At 47.8% G+C, this 17,248-nt stretch overlaps 25 non-coding genes across 25 annotated transcripts; all 25 read right to left on the bottom strand.

Annotated features, from left to right (window-relative positions):
• Positions 1 to 456: 456 nt before the first annotated feature.
• Positions 457 to 575, bottom strand: LOC130812466 (5S ribosomal RNA). The gene has a single exon (XR_009042051.1). It is a non-coding gene; the product is annotated as a 5S ribosomal RNA (ribosomal RNA).
• A 562-nt stretch (positions 576 to 1,137) lies between these two features.
• Positions 1,138 to 1,256, bottom strand: LOC130812465 (5S ribosomal RNA). The gene has a single exon (XR_009042050.1). It is a non-coding gene; the product is annotated as a 5S ribosomal RNA (ribosomal RNA).
• A 562-nt stretch (positions 1,257 to 1,818) lies between these two features.
• On the bottom strand, positions 1,819 to 1,937 carry LOC130812464 (5S ribosomal RNA). Its single transcript, XR_009042049.1, has one exon. It is a non-coding gene; the product is annotated as a 5S ribosomal RNA (ribosomal RNA).
• Positions 1,938 to 2,499: 562 nt separating this feature from the next.
• Positions 2,500 to 2,618, bottom strand: LOC130812463 (5S ribosomal RNA). Its single transcript, XR_009042048.1, has one exon. It is a non-coding gene; the product is annotated as a 5S ribosomal RNA (ribosomal RNA).
• A 562-nt stretch (positions 2,619 to 3,180) lies between these two features.
• On the bottom strand, positions 3,181 to 3,299 carry LOC130812462 (5S ribosomal RNA). Its single transcript, XR_009042047.1, has one exon. It is a non-coding gene; the product is annotated as a 5S ribosomal RNA (ribosomal RNA).
• Positions 3,300 to 3,861: 562 nt separating this feature from the next.
• LOC130811715 (5S ribosomal RNA) lies at positions 3,862 to 3,980 on the bottom strand. The gene has a single exon (XR_009041343.1). It is a non-coding gene; the product is annotated as a 5S ribosomal RNA (ribosomal RNA).
• A 562-nt stretch (positions 3,981 to 4,542) lies between these two features.
• On the bottom strand, positions 4,543 to 4,661 carry LOC130812461 (5S ribosomal RNA). Its single transcript, XR_009042046.1, has one exon. It is a non-coding gene; the product is annotated as a 5S ribosomal RNA (ribosomal RNA).
• Positions 4,662 to 5,223: 562 nt separating this feature from the next.
• Positions 5,224 to 5,342, bottom strand: LOC130812459 (5S ribosomal RNA). Its single transcript, XR_009042044.1, has one exon. It is a non-coding gene; the product is annotated as a 5S ribosomal RNA (ribosomal RNA).
• A 562-nt stretch (positions 5,343 to 5,904) lies between these two features.
• LOC130811714 (5S ribosomal RNA) lies at positions 5,905 to 6,023 on the bottom strand. Its single transcript, XR_009041342.1, has one exon. It is a non-coding gene; the product is annotated as a 5S ribosomal RNA (ribosomal RNA).
• A 562-nt stretch (positions 6,024 to 6,585) lies between these two features.
• LOC130812458 (5S ribosomal RNA) lies at positions 6,586 to 6,704 on the bottom strand. The gene has a single exon (XR_009042043.1). It is a non-coding gene; the product is annotated as a 5S ribosomal RNA (ribosomal RNA).
• A 562-nt stretch (positions 6,705 to 7,266) lies between these two features.
• Positions 7,267 to 7,385, bottom strand: LOC130812457 (5S ribosomal RNA). The gene has a single exon (XR_009042042.1). It is a non-coding gene; the product is annotated as a 5S ribosomal RNA (ribosomal RNA).
• Positions 7,386 to 7,947: 562 nt separating this feature from the next.
• On the bottom strand, positions 7,948 to 8,066 carry LOC130812456 (5S ribosomal RNA). Its single transcript, XR_009042041.1, has one exon. It is a non-coding gene; the product is annotated as a 5S ribosomal RNA (ribosomal RNA).
• A 562-nt stretch (positions 8,067 to 8,628) lies between these two features.
• On the bottom strand, positions 8,629 to 8,747 carry LOC130812455 (5S ribosomal RNA). Its single transcript, XR_009042040.1, has one exon. It is a non-coding gene; the product is annotated as a 5S ribosomal RNA (ribosomal RNA).
• Positions 8,748 to 9,309: 562 nt separating this feature from the next.
• LOC130812454 (5S ribosomal RNA) lies at positions 9,310 to 9,428 on the bottom strand. Its single transcript, XR_009042039.1, has one exon. It is a non-coding gene; the product is annotated as a 5S ribosomal RNA (ribosomal RNA).
• Positions 9,429 to 9,991: 563 nt separating this feature from the next.
• Positions 9,992 to 10,110, bottom strand: LOC130812452 (5S ribosomal RNA). The gene has a single exon (XR_009042038.1). It is a non-coding gene; the product is annotated as a 5S ribosomal RNA (ribosomal RNA).
• A 563-nt stretch (positions 10,111 to 10,673) lies between these two features.
• On the bottom strand, positions 10,674 to 10,792 carry LOC130812451 (5S ribosomal RNA). Its single transcript, XR_009042037.1, has one exon. It is a non-coding gene; the product is annotated as a 5S ribosomal RNA (ribosomal RNA).
• A 562-nt stretch (positions 10,793 to 11,354) lies between these two features.
• Positions 11,355 to 11,473, bottom strand: LOC130812450 (5S ribosomal RNA). Its single transcript, XR_009042036.1, has one exon. It is a non-coding gene; the product is annotated as a 5S ribosomal RNA (ribosomal RNA).
• A 562-nt stretch (positions 11,474 to 12,035) lies between these two features.
• On the bottom strand, positions 12,036 to 12,154 carry LOC130812449 (5S ribosomal RNA). Its single transcript, XR_009042035.1, has one exon. It is a non-coding gene; the product is annotated as a 5S ribosomal RNA (ribosomal RNA).
• A 562-nt stretch (positions 12,155 to 12,716) lies between these two features.
• Positions 12,717 to 12,835, bottom strand: LOC130812447 (5S ribosomal RNA). Its single transcript, XR_009042033.1, has one exon. It is a non-coding gene; the product is annotated as a 5S ribosomal RNA (ribosomal RNA).
• Positions 12,836 to 13,397: 562 nt separating this feature from the next.
• On the bottom strand, positions 13,398 to 13,516 carry LOC130812446 (5S ribosomal RNA). Its single transcript, XR_009042032.1, has one exon. It is a non-coding gene; the product is annotated as a 5S ribosomal RNA (ribosomal RNA).
• Positions 13,517 to 14,078: 562 nt separating this feature from the next.
• On the bottom strand, positions 14,079 to 14,197 carry LOC130812445 (5S ribosomal RNA). The gene has a single exon (XR_009042031.1). It is a non-coding gene; the product is annotated as a 5S ribosomal RNA (ribosomal RNA).
• Positions 14,198 to 14,759: 562 nt separating this feature from the next.
• Positions 14,760 to 14,878, bottom strand: LOC130812444 (5S ribosomal RNA). Its single transcript, XR_009042030.1, has one exon. It is a non-coding gene; the product is annotated as a 5S ribosomal RNA (ribosomal RNA).
• Positions 14,879 to 15,440: 562 nt separating this feature from the next.
• LOC130811713 (5S ribosomal RNA) lies at positions 15,441 to 15,559 on the bottom strand. The gene has a single exon (XR_009041341.1). It is a non-coding gene; the product is annotated as a 5S ribosomal RNA (ribosomal RNA).
• A 562-nt stretch (positions 15,560 to 16,121) lies between these two features.
• LOC130812443 (5S ribosomal RNA) lies at positions 16,122 to 16,240 on the bottom strand. Its single transcript, XR_009042029.1, has one exon. It is a non-coding gene; the product is annotated as a 5S ribosomal RNA (ribosomal RNA).
• Positions 16,241 to 16,802: 562 nt separating this feature from the next.
• On the bottom strand, positions 16,803 to 16,921 carry LOC130812442 (5S ribosomal RNA). The gene has a single exon (XR_009042028.1). It is a non-coding gene; the product is annotated as a 5S ribosomal RNA (ribosomal RNA).
• Between the last annotated feature and the right edge of the window lie 327 nt (positions 16,922 to 17,248).

Here is a 17,248-nt window from a genome sequence, read left to right as displayed (position 1 = left end):
CCTTCTTCTTCCCAAATACTGTTTTTCACCCTCCCGGTATTGTCCGATTCACAAAAGAGTCCGCCGGCTGTAAAAGCCAGGTGAACTCGCAACAAAAAAACGACGAAATATTTAAGAAATCCGCGCAACACTTGGAAATCAAGAGGCCATCCACGCCGGGCACGCTTCCGCGGGGAGTTCCGACGGGATCCGGTGCAATTTCCGCTTACGCGAACGCACCGATGCACGCCTCTTTCGAACAATTCGTTCGCATGCGCATCGACCCGCCTCAACGGGTCCTACCTTTCGAGTGCCCGTGAATTCGAGGCCGGGGCCCGGTTGCGAGTTATATTTTTATAAATAAAATTACTTCCAAGGATTATATTACCATAATCACTGAAATGGCTCTTGCTCAAGTGCAGCGGAAACAAAAAAAAAAAAAAAAAAAATTAAAAAAAAAAAAAAAGAACGGAAAAAGGGGTGCAACACGAGGACTTCCCAGGAGGTCACCCATCCTAGTACTACTCTCGCCCAAGCACGCTTAACTGCGGAGTTCTGATGGGATCCGGTGCATTAGTGCTGGTATGATCGCACCCGTTCAATCACCGTAACAATTTGATTACATGCGCGTTGCCGCCCAAAAGTAAAAAACCAGAGCATTCCGAAGCTCGTAAATTCGCAACCGAGACCCCTTATTTCGAGCCTTCTTCTTCCCAAATACTGTTTTTCACCCTCCCGGTATTGTCCGATTCACAAAAGAGTCCGCCGGCTGTAAAAGCCAGGTGAACTCGCAACAAAAAAACGACGAAATATTTAAGAAATCCGCGCAACACTTGGAAATCAAGAGGCCATCCACGCCGGGCACGCTTCCGCGGGGAGTTCCGACGGGATCCGGTGCAATTTCCGCTTACGCGAACGCACCGATGCACGCCTCTTTCGAACAATTCGTTCGCATGCGCATCGACCCGCCTCAACGGGTCCTACCTTTCGAGTGCCCGTGAATTCGAGGCCGGGGCCCGGTTGCGAGTTATATTTTTATAAATAAAATTACTTCCAAGGATTATATTACCATAATCACTGAAATGGCTCTTGCTCAAGTGCAGCGGAAACAAAAAAAAAAAAAAAAAAAATTAAAAAAAAAAAAAAAGAACGGAAAAAGGGGTGCAACACGAGGACTTCCCAGGAGGTCACCCATCCTAGTACTACTCTCGCCCAAGCACGCTTAACTGCGGAGTTCTGATGGGATCCGGTGCATTAGTGCTGGTATGATCGCACCCGTTCAATCACCGTAACAATTTGATTACATGCGCGTTGCCGCCCAAAAGTAAAAAACCAGAGCATTCCGAAGCTCGTAAATTCGCAACCGAGACCCCTTATTTCGAGCCTTCTTCTTCCCAAATACTGTTTTTCACCCTCCCGGTATTGTCCGATTCACAAAAGAGTCCGCCGGCTGTAAAAGCCAGGTGAACTCGCAACAAAAAAACGACGAAATATTTAAGAAATCCGCGCAACACTTGGAAATCAAGAGGCCATCCACGCCGGGCACGCTTCCGCGGGGAGTTCCGACGGGATCCGGTGCAATTTCCGCTTACGCGAACGCACCGATGCACGCCTCTTTCGAACAATTCGTTCGCATGCGCATCGACCCGCCTCAACGGGTCCTACCTTTCGAGTGCCCGTGAATTCGAGGCCGGGGCCCGGTTGCGAGTTATATTTTTATAAATAAAATTACTTCCAAGGATTATATTACCATAATCACTGAAATGGCTCTTGCTCAAGTGCAGCGGAAACAAAAAAAAAAAAAAAAAAAATTAAAAAAAAAAAAAAAGAACGGAAAAAGGGGTGCAACACGAGGACTTCCCAGGAGGTCACCCATCCTAGTACTACTCTCGCCCAAGCACGCTTAACTGCGGAGTTCTGATGGGATCCGGTGCATTAGTGCTGGTATGATCGCACCCGTTCAATCACCGTAACAATTTGATTACATGCGCGTTGCCGCCCAAAAGTAAAAAACCAGAGCATTCCGAAGCTCGTAAATTCGCAACCGAGACCCCTTATTTCGAGCCTTCTTCTTCCCAAATACTGTTTTTCACCCTCCCGGTATTGTCCGATTCACAAAAGAGTCCGCCGGCTGTAAAAGCCAGGTGAACTCGCAACAAAAAAACGACGAAATATTTAAGAAATCCGCGCAACACTTGGAAATCAAGAGGCCATCCACGCCGGGCACGCTTCCGCGGGGAGTTCCGACGGGATCCGGTGCAATTTCCGCTTACGCGAACGCACCGATGCACGCCTCTTTCGAACAATTCGTTCGCATGCGCATCGACCCGCCTCAACGGGTCCTACCTTTCGAGTGCCCGTGAATTCGAGGCCGGGGCCCGGTTGCGAGTTATATTTTTATAAATAAAATTACTTCCAAGGATTATATTACCATAATCACTGAAATGGCTCTTGCTCAAGTGCAGCGGAAACAAAAAAAAAAAAAAAAAAAATTAAAAAAAAAAAAAAAGAACGGAAAAAGGGGTGCAACACGAGGACTTCCCAGGAGGTCACCCATCCTAGTACTACTCTCGCCCAAGCACGCTTAACTGCGGAGTTCTGATGGGATCCGGTGCATTAGTGCTGGTATGATCGCACCCGTTCAATCACCGTAACAATTTGATTACATGCGCGTTGCCGCCCAAAAGTAAAAAACCAGAGCATTCCGAAGCTCGTAAATTCGCAACCGAGACCCCTTATTTCGAGCCTTCTTCTTCCCAAATACTGTTTTTCACCCTCCCGGTATTGTCCGATTCACAAAAGAGTCCGCCGGCTGTAAAAGCCAGGTGAACTCGCAACAAAAAAACGACGAAATATTTAAGAAATCCGCGCAACACTTGGAAATCAAGAGGCCATCCACGCCGGGCACGCTTCCGCGGGGAGTTCCGACGGGATCCGGTGCAATTTCCGCTTACGCGAACGCACCGATGCACGCCTCTTTCGAACAATTCGTTCGCATGCGCATCGACCCGCCTCAACGGGTCCTACCTTTCGAGTGCCCGTGAATTCGAGGCCGGGGCCCGGTTGCGAGTTATATTTTTATAAATAAAATTACTTCCAAGGATTATATTACCATAATCACTGAAATGGCTCTTGCTCAAGTGCAGCGGAAACAAAAAAAAAAAAAAAAAAAATTAAAAAAAAAAAAAAAGAACGGAAAAAGGGGTGCAACACGAGGACTTCCCAGGAGGTCACCCATCCTAGTACTACTCTCGCCCAAGCACGCTTAACTGCGGAGTTCTGATGGGATCCGGTGCATTAGTGCTGGTATGATCGCACCCGTTCAATCACCGTAACAATTTGATTACATGCGCGTTGCCGCCCAAAAGTAAAAAACCAGAGCATTCCGAAGCTCGTAAATTCGCAACCGAGACCCCTTATTTCGAGCCTTCTTCTTCCCAAATACTGTTTTTCACCCTCCCGGTATTGTCCGATTCACAAAAGAGTCCGCCGGCTGTAAAAGCCAGGTGAACTCGCAACAAAAAAACGACGAAATATTTAAGAAATCCGCGCAACACTTGGAAATCAAGAGGCCATCCACGCCGGGCACGCTTCCGCGGGGAGTTCCGACGGGATCCGGTGCAATTTCCGCTTACGCGAACGCACCGATGCACGCCTCTTTCGAACAATTCGTTCGCATGCGCATCGACCCGCCTCAACGGGTCCTACCTTTCGAGTGCCCGTGAATTCGAGGCCGGGGCCCGGTTGCGAGTTATATTTTTATAAATAAAATTACTTCCAAGGATTATATTACCATAATCACTGAAATGGCTCTTGCTCAAGTGCAGCGGAAACAAAAAAAAAAAAAAAAAAAATTAAAAAAAAAAAAAAAGAACGGAAAAAGGGGTGCAACACGAGGACTTCCCAGGAGGTCACCCATCCTAGTACTACTCTCGCCCGAGCACGCTTAACTGCGGAGTTCTGATGGGATCCGGTGCATTAGTGCTGGTATGATCGCACCCGTTCAATCACCGTAACAATTTGATTACATGCGCGTTGCCGCCCAAAAGTAAAAAACCAGAGCATTCCGAAGCTCGTAAATTCGCAACCGAGACCCCTTATTTCGAGCCTTCTTCTTCCCAAATACTGTTTTTCACCCTCCCGGTATTGTCCGATTCACAAAAGAGTCCGCCGGCTGTAAAAGCCAGGTGAACTCGCAACAAAAAAACGACGAAATATTTAAGAAATCCGCGCAACACTTGGAAATCAAGAGGCCATCCACGCCGGGCACGCTTCCGCGGGGAGTTCCGACGGGATCCGGTGCAATTTCCGCTTACGCGAACGCACCGATGCACGCCTCTTTCGAACAATTCGTTCGCATGCGCATCGACCCGCCTCAACGGGTCCTACCTTTCGAGTGCCCGTGAATTCGAGGCCGGGGCCCGGTTGCGAGTTATATTTTTATAAATAAAATTACTTCCAAGGATTATATTACCATAATCACTGAAATGGCTCTTGCTCAAGTGCAGCGGAAACAAAAAAAAAAAAAAAAAAAATTAAAAAAAAAAAAAAAGAACGGAAAAAGGGGTGCAACACGAGGACTTCCCAGGAGGTCACCCATCCTAGTACTACTCTCGCCCAAGCACGCTTAACTGCGGAGTTCTGATGGGATCCGGTGCATTAGTGCTGGTATGATCGCACCCGTTCAATCACCGTAACAATTTGATTACATGCGCGTTGCCGCCCAAAAGTAAAAAACCAGAGCATTCCGAAGCTCGTAAATTCGCAACCGAGACCCCTTATTTCGAGCCTTCTTCTTCCCAAATACTGTTTTTCACCCTCCCGGTATTGTCCGATTCACAAAAGAGTCCGCCGGCTGTAAAAGCCAGGTGAACTCGCAACAAAAAAACGACGAAATATTTAAGAAATCCGCGCAACACTTGGAAATCAAGAGGCCATCCACGCCGGGCACGCTTCCGCGGGGAGTTCCGACGGGATCCGGTGCAATTTCCGCTTACGCGAACGCACCGATGCACGCCTCTTTCGAACAATTCGTTCGCATGCGCATCGACCCGCCTCAACGGGTCCTACCTTTCGAGTGCCCGTGAATTCGAGGCCGGGGCCCGGTTGCGAGTTATATTTTTATAAATAAAATTACTTCCAAGGATTATATTACCATAATCACTGAAATGGCTCTTGCTCAAGTGCAGCGGAAACAAAAAAAAAAAAAAAAAAAATTAAAAAAAAAAAAAAAGAACGGAAAAAGGGGTGCAACACGAGGACTTCCCAGGAGGTCACCCATCCTAGTACTACTCTCGCCCAAGCACGCTTAACTGCGGAGTTCTGATGGGATCCGGTGCATTAGTGCTGGTATGATCGCACCCGTTCAATCACCGTAACAATTTGATTACATGCGCGTTGCCGCCCAAAAGTAAAAAACCAGAGCATTCCGAAGCTCGTAAATTCGCAACCGAGACCCCTTATTTCGAGCCTTCTTCTTCCCAAATACTGTTTTTCACCCTCCCGGTATTGTCCGATTCACAAAAGAGTCCGCCGGCTGTAAAAGCCAGGTGAACTCGCAACAAAAAAACGACGAAATATTTAAGAAATCCGCGCAACACTTGGAAATCAAGAGGCCATCCACGCCGGGCACGCTTCCGCGGGGAGTTCCGACGGGATCCGGTGCAATTTCCGCTTACGCGAACGCACCGATGCACGCCTCTTTCGAACAATTCGTTCGCATGCGCATCGACCCGCCTCAACGGGTCCTACCTTTCGAGTGCCCGTGAATTCGAGGCCGGGGCCCGGTTGCGAGTTATATTTTTATAAATAAAATTACTTCCAAGGATTATATTACCATAATCACTGAAATGGCTCTTGCTCAAGTGCAGCGGAAACAAAAAAAAAAAAAAAAAAAATTAAAAAAAAAAAAAAAGAACGGAAAAAGGGGTGCAACACGAGGACTTCCCAGGAGGTCACCCATCCTAGTACTACTCTCGCCCGAGCACGCTTAACTGCGGAGTTCTGATGGGATCCGGTGCATTAGTGCTGGTATGATCGCACCCGTTCAATCACCGTAACAATTTGATTACATGCGCGTTGCCGCCCAAAAGTAAAAAACCAGAGCATTCCGAAGCTCGTAAATTCGCAACCGAGACCCCTTATTTCGAGCCTTCTTCTTCCCAAATACTGTTTTTCACCCTCCCGGTATTGTCCGATTCACAAAAGAGTCCGCCGGCTGTAAAAGCCAGGTGAACTCGCAACAAAAAAACGACGAAATATTTAAGAAATCCGCGCAACACTTGGAAATCAAGAGGCCATCCACGCCGGGCACGCTTCCGCGGGGAGTTCCGACGGGATCCGGTGCAATTTCCGCTTACGCGAACGCACCGATGCACGCCTCTTTCGAACAATTCGTTCGCATGCGCATCGACCCGCCTCAACGGGTCCTACCTTTCGAGTGCCCGTGAATTCGAGGCCGGGGCCCGGTTGCGAGTTATATTTTTATAAATAAAATTACTTCCAAGGATTATATTACCATAATCACTGAAATGGCTCTTGCTCAAGTGCAGCGGAAACAAAAAAAAAAAAAAAAAAAATTAAAAAAAAAAAAAAAGAACGGAAAAAGGGGTGCAACACGAGGACTTCCCAGGAGGTCACCCATCCTAGTACTACTCTCGCCCAAGCACGCTTAACTGCGGAGTTCTGATGGGATCCGGTGCATTAGTGCTGGTATGATCGCACCCGTTCAATCACCGTAACAATTTGATTACATGCGCGTTGCCGCCCAAAAGTAAAAAACCAGAGCATTCCGAAGCTCGTAAATTCGCAACCGAGACCCCTTATTTCGAGCCTTCTTCTTCCCAAATACTGTTTTTCACCCTCCCGGTATTGTCCGATTCACAAAAGAGTCCGCCGGCTGTAAAAGCCAGGTGAACTCGCAACAAAAAAACGACGAAATATTTAAGAAATCCGCGCAACACTTGGAAATCAAGAGGCCATCCACGCCGGGCACGCTTCCGCGGGGAGTTCCGACGGGATCCGGTGCAATTTCCGCTTACGCGAACGCACCGATGCACGCCTCTTTCGAACAATTCGTTCGCATGCGCATCGACCCGCCTCAACGGGTCCTACCTTTCGAGTGCCCGTGAATTCGAGGCCGGGGCCCGGTTGCGAGTTATATTTTTATAAATAAAATTACTTCCAAGGATTATATTACCATAATCACTGAAATGGCTCTTGCTCAAGTGCAGCGGAAACAAAAAAAAAAAAAAAAAAAATTAAAAAAAAAAAAAAAGAACGGAAAAAGGGGTGCAACACGAGGACTTCCCAGGAGGTCACCCATCCTAGTACTACTCTCGCCCAAGCACGCTTAACTGCGGAGTTCTGATGGGATCCGGTGCATTAGTGCTGGTATGATCGCACCCGTTCAATCACCGTAACAATTTGATTACATGCGCGTTGCCGCCCAAAAGTAAAAAACCAGAGCATTCCGAAGCTCGTAAATTCGCAACCGAGACCCCTTATTTCGAGCCTTCTTCTTCCCAAATACTGTTTTTCACCCTCCCGGTATTGTCCGATTCACAAAAGAGTCCGCCGGCTGTAAAAGCCAGGTGAACTCGCAACAAAAAAACGACGAAATATTTAAGAAATCCGCGCAACACTTGGAAATCAAGAGGCCATCCACGCCGGGCACGCTTCCGCGGGGAGTTCCGACGGGATCCGGTGCAATTTCCGCTTACGCGAACGCACCGATGCACGCCTCTTTCGAACAATTCGTTCGCATGCGCATCGACCCGCCTCAACGGGTCCTACCTTTCGAGTGCCCGTGAATTCGAGGCCGGGGCCCGGTTGCGAGTTATATTTTTATAAATAAAATTACTTCCAAGGATTATATTACCATAATCACTGAAATGGCTCTTGCTCAAGTGCAGCGGAAACAAAAAAAAAAAAAAAAAAAATTAAAAAAAAAAAAAAAGAACGGAAAAAGGGGTGCAACACGAGGACTTCCCAGGAGGTCACCCATCCTAGTACTACTCTCGCCCAAGCACGCTTAACTGCGGAGTTCTGATGGGATCCGGTGCATTAGTGCTGGTATGATCGCACCCGTTCAATCACCGTAACAATTTGATTACATGCGCGTTGCCGCCCAAAAGTAAAAAACCAGAGCATTCCGAAGCTCGTAAATTCGCAACCGAGACCCCTTATTTCGAGCCTTCTTCTTCCCAAATACTGTTTTTCACCCTCCCGGTATTGTCCGATTCACAAAAGAGTCCGCCGGCTGTAAAAGCCAGGTGAACTCGCAACAAAAAAACGACGAAATATTTAAGAAATCCGCGCAACACTTGGAAATCAAGAGGCCATCCACGCCGGGCACGCTTCCGCGGGGAGTTCCGACGGGATCCGGTGCAATTTCCGCTTACGCGAACGCACCGATGCACGCCTCTTTCGAACAATTCGTTCGCATGCGCATCGACCCGCCTCAACGGGTCCTACCTTTCGAGTGCCCGTGAATTCGAGGCCGGGGCCCGGTTGCGAGTTATATTTTTATAAATAAAATTACTTCCAAGGATTATATTACCATAATCACTGAAATGGCTCTTGCTCAAGTGCAGCGGAAACAAAAAAAAAAAAAAAAAAAATTAAAAAAAAAAAAAAAGAACGGAAAAAGGGGTGCAACACGAGGACTTCCCAGGAGGTCACCCATCCTAGTACTACTCTCGCCCAAGCACGCTTAACTGCGGAGTTCTGATGGGATCCGGTGCATTAGTGCTGGTATGATCGCACCCGTTCAATCACCGTAACAATTTGATTACATGCGCGTTGCCGCCCAAAAGTAAAAAACCAGAGCATTCCGAAGCTCGTAAATTCGCAACCGAGACCCCTTATTTCGAGCCTTCTTCTTCCCAAATACTGTTTTTCACCCTCCCGGTATTGTCCGATTCACAAAAGAGTCCGCCGGCTGTAAAAGCCAGGTGAACTCGCAACAAAAAAACGACGAAATATTTAAGAAATCCGCGCAACACTTGGAAATCAAGAGGCCATCCACGCCGGGCACGCTTCCGCGGGGAGTTCCGACGGGATCCGGTGCAATTTCCGCTTACGCGAACGCACCGATGCACGCCTCTTTCGAACAATTCGTTCGCATGCGCATCGACCCGCCTCAACGGGTCCTACCTTTCGAGTGCCCGTGAATTCGAGGCCGGGGCCCGGTTGCGAGTTATATTTTTATAAATAAAATTACTTCCAAGGATTATATTACCATAATCACTGAAATGGCTCTTGCTCAAGTGCAGCGGAAACAAAAAAAAAAAAAAAAAAAATTAAAAAAAAAAAAAAAGAACGGAAAAAGGGGTGCAACACGAGGACTTCCCAGGAGGTCACCCATCCTAGTACTACTCTCGCCCAAGCACGCTTAACTGCGGAGTTCTGATGGGATCCGGTGCATTAGTGCTGGTATGATCGCACCCGTTCAATCACCGTAACAATTTGATTACATGCGCGTTGCCGCCCAAAAGTAAAAAACCAGAGCATTCCGAAGCTCGTAAATTCGCAACCGAGACCCCTTATTTCGAGCCTTCTTCTTCCCAAATACTGTTTTTCACCCTCCCGGTATTGTCCGATTCACAAAAGAGTCCGCCGGCTGTAAAAGCCAGGTGAACTCGCAACAAAAAAACGACGAAATATTTAAGAAATCCGCGCAACACTTGGAAATCAAGAGGCCATCCACGCCGGGCACGCTTCCGCGGGGAGTTCCGACGGGATCCGGTGCAATTTCCGCTTACGCGAACGCACCGATGCACGCCTCTTTCGAACAATTCGTTCGCATGCGCATCGACCCGCCTCAACGGGTCCTACCTTTCGAGTGCCCGTGAATTCGAGGCCGGGGCCCGGTTGCGAGTTATATTTTTATAAATAAAATTACTTCCAAGGATTATATTACCATAATCACTGAAATGGCTCTTGCTCAAGTGCAGCGGAAACAAAAAAAAAAAAAAAAAAAATTAAAAAAAAAAAAAAAAGAACGGAAAAAGGGGTGCAACACGAGGACTTCCCAGGAGGTCACCCATCCTAGTACTACTCTCGCCCAAGCACGCTTAACTGCGGAGTTCTGATGGGATCCGGTGCATTAGTGCTGGTATGATCGCACCCGTTCAATCACCGTAACAATTTGATTACATGCGCGTTGCCGCCCAAAAGTAAAAAACCAGAGCATTCCGAAGCTCGTAAATTCGCAACCGAGACCCCTTATTTCGAGCCTTCTTCTTCCCAAATACTGTTTTTCACCCTCCCGGTATTGTCCGATTCACAAAAGAGTCCGCCGGCTGTAAAAGCCAGGTGAACTCGCAACAAAAAAACGACGAAATATTTAAGAAATCCGCGCAACACTTGGAAATCAAGAGGCCATCCACGCCGGGCACGCTTCCGCGGGGAGTTCCGACGGGATCCGGTGCAATTTCCGCTTACGCGAACGCACCGATGCACGCCTCTTTCGAACAATTCGTTCGCATGCGCATCGACCCGCCTCAACGGGTCCTACCTTTCGAGTGCCCGTGAATTCGAGGCCGGGGCCCGGTTGCGAGTTATATTTTTATAAATAAAATTACTTCCAAGGATTATATTACCATAATCACTGAAATGGCTCTTGCTCAAGTGCAGCGGAAACAAAAAAAAAAAAAAAAAAAATTAAAAAAAAAAAAAAAAGAACGGAAAAAGGGGTGCAACACGAGGACTTCCCAGGAGGTCACCCATCCTAGTACTACTCTCGCCCAAGCACGCTTAACTGCGGAGTTCTGATGGGATCCGGTGCATTAGTGCTGGTATGATCGCACCCGTTCAATCACCGTAACAATTTGATTACATGCGCGTTGCCGCCCAAAAGTAAAAAACCAGAGCATTCCGAAGCTCGTAAATTCGCAACCGAGACCCCTTATTTCGAGCCTTCTTCTTCCCAAATACTGTTTTTCACCCTCCCGGTATTGTCCGATTCACAAAAGAGTCCGCCGGCTGTAAAAGCCAGGTGAACTCGCAACAAAAAAACGACGAAATATTTAAGAAATCCGCGCAACACTTGGAAATCAAGAGGCCATCCACGCCGGGCACGCTTCCGCGGGGAGTTCCGACGGGATCCGGTGCAATTTCCGCTTACGCGAACGCACCGATGCACGCCTCTTTCGAACAATTCGTTCGCATGCGCATCGACCCGCCTCAACGGGTCCTACCTTTCGAGTGCCCGTGAATTCGAGGCCGGGGCCCGGTTGCGAGTTATATTTTTATAAATAAAATTACTTCCAAGGATTATATTACCATAATCACTGAAATGGCTCTTGCTCAAGTGCAGCGGAAACAAAAAAAAAAAAAAAAAAAATTAAAAAAAAAAAAAAAGAACGGAAAAAGGGGTGCAACACGAGGACTTCCCAGGAGGTCACCCATCCTAGTACTACTCTCGCCCAAGCACGCTTAACTGCGGAGTTCTGATGGGATCCGGTGCATTAGTGCTGGTATGATCGCACCCGTTCAATCACCGTAACAATTTGATTACATGCGCGTTGCCGCCCAAAAGTAAAAAACCAGAGCATTCCGAAGCTCGTAAATTCGCAACCGAGACCCCTTATTTCGAGCCTTCTTCTTCCCAAATACTGTTTTTCACCCTCCCGGTATTGTCCGATTCACAAAAGAGTCCGCCGGCTGTAAAAGCCAGGTGAACTCGCAACAAAAAAACGACGAAATATTTAAGAAATCCGCGCAACACTTGGAAATCAAGAGGCCATCCACGCCGGGCACGCTTCCGCGGGGAGTTCCGACGGGATCCGGTGCAATTTCCGCTTACGCGAACGCACCGATGCACGCCTCTTTCGAACAATTCGTTCGCATGCGCATCGACCCGCCTCAACGGGTCCTACCTTTCGAGTGCCCGTGAATTCGAGGCCGGGGCCCGGTTGCGAGTTATATTTTTATAAATAAAATTACTTCCAAGGATTATATTACCATAATCACTGAAATGGCTCTTGCTCAAGTGCAGCGGAAACAAAAAAAAAAAAAAAAAAAATTAAAAAAAAAAAAAAAGAACGGAAAAAGGGGTGCAACACGAGGACTTCCCAGGAGGTCACCCATCCTAGTACTACTCTCGCCCAAGCACGCTTAACTGCGGAGTTCTGATGGGATCCGGTGCATTAGTGCTGGTATGATCGCACCCGTTCAATCACCGTAACAATTTGATTACATGCGCGTTGCCGCCCAAAAGTAAAAAACCAGAGCATTCCGAAGCTCGTAAATTCGCAACCGAGACCCCTTATTTCGAGCCTTCTTCTTCCCAAATACTGTTTTTCACCCTCCCGGTATTGTCCGATTCACAAAAGAGTCCGCCGGCTGTAAAAGCCAGGTGAACTCGCAACAAAAAAACGACGAAATATTTAAGAAATCCGCGCAACACTTGGAAATCAAGAGGCCATCCACGCCGGGCACGCTTCCGCGGGGAGTTCCGACGGGATCCGGTGCAATTTCCGCTTACGCGAACGCACCGATGCACGCCTCTTTCGAACAATTCGTTCGCATGCGCATCGACCCGCCTCAACGGGTCCTACCTTTCGAGTGCCCGTGAATTCGAGGCCGGGGCCCGGTTGCGAGTTATATTTTTATAAATAAAATTACTTCCAAGGATTATATTACCATAATCACTGAAATGGCTCTTGCTCAAGTGCAGCGGAAACAAAAAAAAAAAAAAAAAAAATTAAAAAAAAAAAAAAAGAACGGAAAAAGGGGTGCAACACGAGGACTTCCCAGGAGGTCACCCATCCTAGTACTACTCTCGCCCAAGCACGCTTAACTGCGGAGTTCTGATGGGATCCGGTGCATTAGTGCTGGTATGATCGCACCCGTTCAATCACCGTAACAATTTGATTACATGCGCGTTGCCGCCCAAAAGTAAAAAACCAGAGCATTCCGAAGCTCGTAAATTCGCAACCGAGACCCCTTATTTCGAGCCTTCTTCTTCCCAAATACTGTTTTTCACCCTCCCGGTATTGTCCGATTCACAAAAGAGTCCGCCGGCTGTAAAAGCCAGGTGAACTCGCAACAAAAAAACGACGAAATATTTAAGAAATCCGCGCAACACTTGGAAATCAAGAGGCCATCCACGCCGGGCACGCTTCCGCGGGGAGTTCCGACGGGATCCGGTGCAATTTCCGCTTACGCGAACGCACCGATGCACGCCTCTTTCGAACAATTCGTTCGCATGCGCATCGACCCGCCTCAACGGGTCCTACCTTTCGAGTGCCCGTGAATTCGAGGCCGGGGCCCGGTTGCGAGTTATATTTTTATAAATAAAATTACTTCCAAGGATTATATTACCATAATCACTGAAATGGCTCTTGCTCAAGTGCAGCGGAAACAAAAAAAAAAAAAAAAAAAATTAAAAAAAAAAAAAAAGAACGGAAAAAGGGGTGCAACACGAGGACTTCCCAGGAGGTCACCCATCCTAGTACTACTCTCGCCCAAGCACGCTTAACTGCGGAGTTCTGATGGGATCCGGTGCATTAGTGCTGGTATGATCGCACCCGTTCAATCACCGTAACAATTTGATTACATGCGCGTTGCCGCCCAAAAGTAAAAAACCAGAGCATTCCGAAGCTCGTAAATTCGCAACCGAGACCCCTTATTTCGAGCCTTCTTCTTCCCAAATACTGTTTTTCACCCTCCCGGTATTGTCCGATTCACAAAAGAGTCCGCCGGCTGTAAAAGCCAGGTGAACTCGCAACAAAAAAACGACGAAATATTTAAGAAATCCGCGCAACACTTGGAAATCAAGAGGCCATCCACGCCGGGCACGCTTCCGCGGGGAGTTCCGACGGGATCCGGTGCAATTTCCGCTTACGCGAACGCACCGATGCACGCCTCTTTCGAACAATTCGTTCGCATGCGCATCGACCCGCCTCAACGGGTCCTACCTTTCGAGTGCCCGTGAATTCGAGGCCGGGGCCCGGTTGCGAGTTATATTTTTATAAATAAAATTACTTCCAAGGATTATATTACCATAATCACTGAAATGGCTCTTGCTCAAGTGCAGCGGAAACAAAAAAAAAAAAAAAAAAAATTAAAAAAAAAAAAAAAGAACGGAAAAAGGGGTGCAACACGAGGACTTCCCAGGAGGTCACCCATCCTAGTACTACTCTCGCCCAAGCACGCTTAACTGCGGAGTTCTGATGGGATCCGGTGCATTAGTGCTGGTATGATCGCACCCGTTCAATCACCGTAACAATTTGATTACATGCGCGTTGCCGCCCAAAAGTAAAAAACCAGAGCATTCCGAAGCTCGTAAATTCGCAACCGAGACCCCTTATTTCGAGCCTTCTTCTTCCCAAATACTGTTTTTCACCCTCCCGGTATTGTCCGATTCACAAAAGAGTCCGCCGGCTGTAAAAGCCAGGTGAACTCGCAACAAAAAAACGACGAAATATTTAAGAAATCCGCGCAACACTTGGAAATCAAGAGGCCATCCACGCCGGGCACGCTTCCGCGGGGAGTTCCGACGGGATCCGGTGCAATTTCCGCTTACGCGAACGCACCGATGCACGCCTCTTTCGAACAATTCGTTCGCATGCGCATCGACCCGCCTCAACGGGTCCTACCTTTCGAGTGCCCGTGAATTCGAGGCCGGGGCCCGGTTGCGAGTTATATTTTTATAAATAAAATTACTTCCAAGGATTATATTACCATAATCACTGAAATGGCTCTTGCTCAAGTGCAGCGGAAACAAAAAAAAAAAAAAAAAAAATTAAAAAAAAAAAAAAAGAACGGAAAAAGGGGTGCAACACGAGGACTTCCCAGGAGGTCACCCATCCTAGTACTACTCTCGCCCAAGCACGCTTAACTGCGGAGTTCTGATGGGATCCGGTGCATTAGTGCTGGTATGATCGCACCCGTTCAATCACCGTAACAATTTGATTACATGCGCGTTGCCGCCCAAAAGTAAAAAACCAGAGCATTCCGAAGCTCGTAAATTCGCAACCGAGACCCCTTATTTCGAGCCTTCTTCTTCCCAAATACTGTTTTTCACCCTCCCGGTATTGTCCGATTCACAAAAGAGTCCGCCGGCTGTAAAAGCCAGGTGAACTCGCAACAAAAAAACGACGAAATATTTAAGAAATCCGCGCAACACTTGGAAATCAAGAGGCCATCCACGCCGGGCACGCTTCCGCGGGGAGTTCCGACGGGATCCGGTGCAATTTCCGCTTACGCGAACGCACCGATGCACGCCTCTTTCGAACAATTCGTTCGCATGCGCATCGACCCGCCTCAACGGGTCCTACCTTTCGAGTGCCCGTGAATTCGAGGCCGGGGCCCGGTTGCGAGTTATATTTTTATAAATAAAATTACTTCCAAGGATTATATTACCATAATCACTGAAATGGCTCTTGCTCAAGTGCAGCGGAAACAAAAAAAAAAAAAAAAAAAATTAAAAAAAAAAAAAAAGAACGGAAAAAGGGGTGCAACACGAGGACTTCCCAGGAGGTCACCCATCCTAGTACTACTCTCGCCCGAGCACGCTTAACTGCGGAGTTCTGATGGGATCCGGTGCATTAGTGCTGGTATGATCGCACCCGTTCAATCACCGTAACAATTTGATTACATGCGCGTTGCCGCCCAAAAGTAAAAAACCAGAGCATTCCGAAGCTCGTAAATTCGCAACCGAGACCCCTTATTTCGAGCCTTCTTCTTCCCAAATACTGTTTTTCACCCTCCCGGTATTGTCCGATTCACAAAAGAGTCCGCCGGCTGTAAAAGCCAGGTGAACTCGCAACAAAAAAACGACGAAATATTTAAGAAATCCGCGCAACACTTGGAAATCAAGAGGCCATCCACGCCGGGCACGCTTCCGCGGGGAGTTCCGACGGGATCCGGTGCAATTTCCGCTTACGCGAACGCACCGATGCACGCCTCTTTCGAACAATTCGTTCGCATGCGCATCGACCCGCCTCAACGGGTCCTACCTTTCGAGTGCCCGTGAATTCGAGGCCGGGGCCCGGTTGCGAGTTATATTTTTATAAATAAAATTACTTCCAAGGATTATATTACCATAATCACTGAAATGGCTCTTGCTCAAGTGCAGCGGAAACAAAAAAAAAAAAAAAAAAAATTAAAAAAAAAAAAAAAGAACGGAAAAAGGGGTGCAACACGAGGACTTCCCAGGAGGTCACCCATCCTAGTACTACTCTCGCCCAAGCACGCTTAACTGCGGAGTTCTGATGGGATCCGGTGCATTAGTGCTGGTATGATCGCACCCGTTCAATCACCGTAACAATTTGATTACATGCGCGTTGCCGCCCAAAAGTAAAAAACCAGAGCATTCCGAAGCTCGTAAATTCGCAACCGAGACCCCTTATTTCGAGCCTTCTTCTTCCCAAATACTGTTTTTCACCCTCCCGGTATTGTCCGATTCACAAAAGAGTCCGCCGGCTGTAAAAGCCAGGTGAACTCGCAACAAAAAAACGACGAAATATTTAAGAAATCCGCGCAACACTTGGAAATCAAGAGGCCATCCACGCCGGGCACGCTTCCGCGGGGAGTTCCGACGGGATCCGGTGCAATTTCCGCTTACGCGAACGCACCGATGCACGCCTCTTTCGAACAATTCGTTCGCATGCGCATCGACCCGCCTCAACGGGTCCTACCTTTCGAGTGCCCGTGAATTCGAGGCCGGGGCCCGGTTGCGAGTTATATTTTTATAAATAAAATTACTTCCAAGGATTATATTACCATAATCACTGAAATGGCTCTTGCTCAAGTGCAGCGGAAACAAAAAAAAAAAAAAAAAAAATTAAAAAAAAAAAAAAAGAACGGAAAAAGGGGTGCAACACGAGGACTTCCCAGGAGGTCACCCATCCTAGTACTACTCTCGCCCAAGCACGCTTAACTGCGGAGTTCTGATGGGATCCGGTGCATTAGTGCTGGTATGATCGCACCCGTTCAATCACCGTAACAATTTGATTACATGCGCGTTGCCGCCCAAAAGTAAAAAACCAGAGCATTCCGAAGCTCGTAAATTCGCAACCGAGACCCCTTATTTCGAGCCTTCTTCTTCCCAAATACTGTTTTTCACCCTCCCGGTATTGTCCGATTCACAAAAGAGTCCGCCGGCTGTAAAAGCCAGGTGAACTCGCAACAAAAAAACGACGAAATATTTAAGAAATCCGCGCAACACTTGGAAATCAAGAGGCCATCCACGCCGGGCACGCTTCCGCGGGGAGTTCCGACGGGATCCGGTGCAATTTCCGCTTACGCGAACGCACCG

This window comes from Amaranthus tricolor, chromosome 4 (genome assembly GCF_026212465.1).
Source record: "Amaranthus tricolor cultivar Red isolate AtriRed21 chromosome 4, ASM2621246v1, whole genome shotgun sequence".
NCBI lineage: Eukaryota > Viridiplantae > Streptophyta > Magnoliopsida > Caryophyllales > Amaranthaceae > Amaranthus > Amaranthus tricolor.
This window is presented reverse-complemented; position numbering and strand designations above follow the sequence as displayed.